The sequence below is a fragment of the Tupaia chinensis genome, unplaced genomic scaffold (assembly GCF_000334495.1).
Source record: "Tupaia chinensis unplaced genomic scaffold, TupChi_1.0 Scaffold149184_1, whole genome shotgun sequence".
Classification (NCBI taxonomy): domain Eukaryota; kingdom Metazoa; phylum Chordata; class Mammalia; order Scandentia; family Tupaiidae; genus Tupaia; species Tupaia belangeri.
The window spans coordinates 572741-577330 of NW_006209032.1; positions in this window are offsets into that span (position 1 = coordinate 572741).

The following is a 4590-nucleotide window of genomic DNA, read 5'->3' on the forward strand; positions in this document are numbered from 1 at the left end:
TGTTTCCCCCCACGCCGGCGGCCACAGGAGGGGCGGAGCCTTCGGCGAATTGGAGAGGACCGTTGGCGGAGGGGCGTGACCTCCGTGTAAGGAGGCGGGGCCTGCGAGGGAGCCGTCCGGGACACGAGGACCCGCCCGGAGGAAAAGAGCGGGCCTTTCAGGGACTGGCTAGGCGACGGGGCGGCGGAGACTGTGGCTAAGTCGTAGGCCACTCACGGACGAGGGCAGTGGGGTCTCCGAGGGCAGGGCCTGGCCCTGTGGGAGCGGAATACAGGCGCGGGCGAGGCCTGGGAGGAGCGGAAAGGCCTGAGAAGTGGTGAGACCGAGTCAGGACGAGGCGTTGGGGCCAAAGAGCAGGGCCGAGCAGGGCGGGGCCCAGAGGCGTGTGGCCAATGACTCTGAGGACGAGCGGCGGGCAGGCCGGAGCCGGGCAAACGCAGATCACGCGGAGGGCGAGGCCGCCGGCCCGCCGGGGTCGAGCCTGAGCTGCCGGGGTCTCCCGCGGCCCAGGGCGGACTGTAGGGTCCTTCCCTGTCCACTAGGGGGCAGACATTCACCGGACGGCGCCAGGCCCTGCCCAGGCAGCCGGGGAGTGAAGGGCGCAGGTCCGGGGGCAGCTCGCGGAGCAGAGCCCCCGGTGCGGGGCACAAGGGCGGGTACGGAGCCGTCAGGGTGCTGCTGCAGCTTATCGGTCAGCAGGCCTGCCCTGAGGGCTATCTGCCTCCGCAGACTTCACCTGCTCTCAGTGGCGCCCTGCAGGGGGGTTGTGTGCGCAGGGCGTTTCCGCCTTGCTCCCCAGCGCACACTCGGCCCTTGCTCTTGGGCGCCGAGGGCCTAGAGGGGTAGGCGCCACTCAGGACCGCAGAGCCTCCTGTGTAAAGAACCTGGGTGGGCAGGCTCCCTCTGCATGTGGCAGAGGACTGGGCGGGCCCAGGTGGCAGCGGAGGGCAGGGGAGGCAGGCAGGCCGGTAGGGATGTCCGCTCCTCCATACACCCTGAGCGGGCTGGTGGAAACCCCTGCACGCTGCCTTGCCTTTGGTTGCGATCCCTTGTGCCCGGCCTGCAGCTTCCCTTGCCCCATCATTACGACTTAGCATTGCTACCTACGTAAAAGCTCCCGCCTTCTCAGGCCAGCTGCATTTGCAAGCACCTTGCGGGTGCGGGATTGCATCAGTTCTAGAGTTGGGAGTAGAAATGGTGGTCCCCGTCACCAGGTTGGGCAGAAAGGCTGCAAGGGAGCATGTCCACTAAGCGTTTATAATAGGAAACCGGGGAAGCTGCCGTCCCTCCGGTGTGGTAGCCTGGCCGAGAGCGCACGGTGCCTCTCCCTGGGGGCACTGGAGGATGAACATGTAAGTAACTGGAATGCACGTGTGGAAATAAACGGGAGCCTAGGACACAGGGTGTACTGCACTTTCTGGCTTCTGTTTAAACGAAAAAGGGGGCGTGGTAGAACGCCATGCTCTGTGAGGCAGACCACATGGGAAGGGTCAGGGTTCCCATTTGTTTGTTTTTACAGCTTTCCAGCCATTCTGGGTGACTTTGGTAAGGGGGTGCTCTCAACCATCTGGGAAGGCCCACAGCCTGGCAGCCATCCAGTTTGGGGGTTCAGGTGGGCAAACGCAGGGAGGTGTAGGGCTTGTTGCCAGCACCAGGGGGCAGCACTTGCACACTGCCTGTTTCCGAGAAAAGCGCGCGCAGCCTCAGTACCCACAGGCCTCGGAGGCACTGTCCCAGCAGGTGTTTGGGACCCTCCCTCGGACACCTGGGGGGGAGGGGGCGTTATTTCTGGATGACTGGTGCAAATTTGGCCCGGTCATGCCCCAGGCACCACGAGGCTCATGCACCTTTGTCCTTTTGTTCGGTCCCCTGTGATTGTGGACACATTGTCCCAGAGTTGGGAACTCGCCCCTTTGGCTACACCTCCCCACTTCAGAAACCACCCCAGAGACAGTGCGTGGGTTGTTTATATCAAGTCCTTTTATTCTGGTACCACAGAATTACCTTGTCACAATACAGGGGGAGGGACACTGAAGTACCACGAGTTCTCACAGAGCACGGAGGACGGCACACGGTTCACAGGGTCATGTGGAGGACTCGGGTCATTGCACTTACAACTGTAAACGTGTGTGTTTGACTTTGTACAGAACTCCCCCTCAACAGAGAAGGAGAGAGGGGAGGGAGAGGGAGAGCGGGAGGGGAGCCAAAACAAGACGTGGAAGCTGAGGAGGAGGCGTTGGGTGGCCACCGCTCTCCAGGGCACTGCACTTGGAGAGGAGGAGCTGCTTTGACGCCAGAGGCTGAATGAGGCAGACACGCACACACACTCACACACATGTTCACGTGCACACACACACAATGTCTCACGACTTCCATGGCTGTCCAGTGCCACCCCAGTGCACATGGCAGCAGGGCTGCTGGCACCCAGGGAGACAGGGGATCTCCGAGGGGTTTAGGTTGATTAGGCCTGTCCCTCTGACCCTGTCGGAGTCCACGGTGACAAGTATTTACAGCATGGCAGGGTGGGAGCTGGGGGAGGGGCCGCTAGGGCAGGACTGCACTGTCATGGCAAAGGACCTGCCTGGAAAACTCCCCATAGGCTCCAGAACAGGCACGGCTGCTGCCCTTTCTCGTGGGCCCTGAGTCTGCGTGCTCTGCCCAAGGACTGAGAGGACGGTAGGGGAGGAGGCCGGTGCTGAGGTGAGGGCACCGGCCCTGAGGGGCAGAGGGGCGACGCCCTTATTCACGGTGCTGGGGAGGTGGTATGAGGAAGGGCTGGGCTGCACCCCAGAGACCCCACGCCCATCTGGAGATGTGCCTGCTGCTCTGCTTCCCAAGGCACCAAACACCAGCCCCTCTGCCTCTGGCCGCACAGCCCCGCAGTTACAGCTGCACCCACACCAGGGCCAGGACACCCATGGCCCAGAGCCTGCTCCAGCCACCTTCACAGAGGGGCGACGACGTGTCCTGTGGACACAGTGGTCGAGCGGGAGTGGCAGATGCCAGAAATCGCACAGGCAGAGGACTTGGCTGGAAAGGAGTTGGCTGAAATGTCAGTACTTTAGAGCCTGAGACTGGGCCTACTGGAGGCCGGCTTGCTGACCTCTCCCTGCCCCTCCCTGCTCTGGGGCTCATCCCTTGGCCTTCAGTGGAAAGAAGTCCTGCCTTGGTCTCCAGGTATCCAGCCACTAGGCACACCCCACTCAGCCCTGGCCCTGTGTGGCCGGAGTTCCGGATAGCGGCTTCTCTCAGCCCTTGCTCAGATGGCCTCACACAGCCCTCGGCCTCACCTCTCGGATGAGGCCGGTGTCCCGTGGATGATCGAGGCCAAATCCTAGGAGGCCCAGGGTCTTAGGTCCAACGTAGAGTTGGCAGCATCCTGTCCTGTCCACAGGTGCCAGTGGTGGGCCAGGATCCCTCTCTGGAAGGGTGTGTGTAAACCTTGTAGAGAAGCATGAGAAATGTGGACCCCTGAGAAATGCATGGTGCAAACCCGAGCACTCCGGAGACCAGGCCTCGGGCTGGGCGGCCACTGCCGGCCGCACTCCCGGCTCGGTGGGGAAGCTGATGAGCAGTGGGCTGCCTGGACTTCGGAGGTGGGGAGGCAGGGAGGTTAGGGCCCTGGGACAGTTGCAGAGAGGGCCACTCAGAACCTTCTGTAAGACTTGTTATTGAGTAACTTCCCAGGGACACCAGCCCAAAGCCACTGTGAACAGCTCCCTTTGGTCTGCTGTCACCACCTCTCCCTGAGCACTATTCAGCCCCCTGGCTCCAGCCCAGACCTCCTGGTTCACGGAGCTTGAGCCTCCCAGCCACCGAGGAGAGGATGGAGCAGGTGCAGTCAGAGTTGGGGGTCCCCGGGGCACAGCCAGACTCTGCCCTAGGTCTCTGGCTCTCTGGCCACAGATGCAGTCCTGCTGGGAAGGTGGCCAGATGCCCTGGCTCAGGGCCGGGGCAGGGGGAAACGAAGCTCAGAAGCCCTACAGCACACCTTCAGGACGTTCAGACTCGCGTCCCGTGCAGGCTCCTACCTTCGTGTCTACCCTGGGACTAAGGAACCCATTCCTCGGGACAGAGAACACTGCAGGACGGGGGCCTCGGATGGCCTGCCCCGTAGCCTGGCACATGCAGGTACACTTCTGGCAGGTCCTCACTCACTTGTGCAGAAGTCAGAAGTGCTCCTGAAGGAGAGGTTTTGAGGCAAAAAGAACTCCAAGCAAGAGGGTCGAGCATTGAGAATGGATGAAATCGTGCAAAGAGGCTGCGAGCTGCGCATGCTCCGCGGCGGGCAGGCGTGACCACCTGGCGCAGCGGGTCCTGCCACAGGTCCAACATGCCACAGACTGAGTTTCACACACGGTGGGAGCAGGGGTGGGGCGAGATGAGCGTTATCGATCCGGTTTCTCAATTGCATGTCTGCAATCGACTCTTTATACATAACATGGAACTTATTAAATATGAACAGTTGTCTTTGAGGGTTAATTTTCATTGCATAGAACGTTAAGAGATGAGACTTGTGGCTGTGCCTACCATGACGGGCGGCTCCCAGGCGCAGGGCCTCAGGAGGAATGGCGCCCGGTCGGGGGTGGG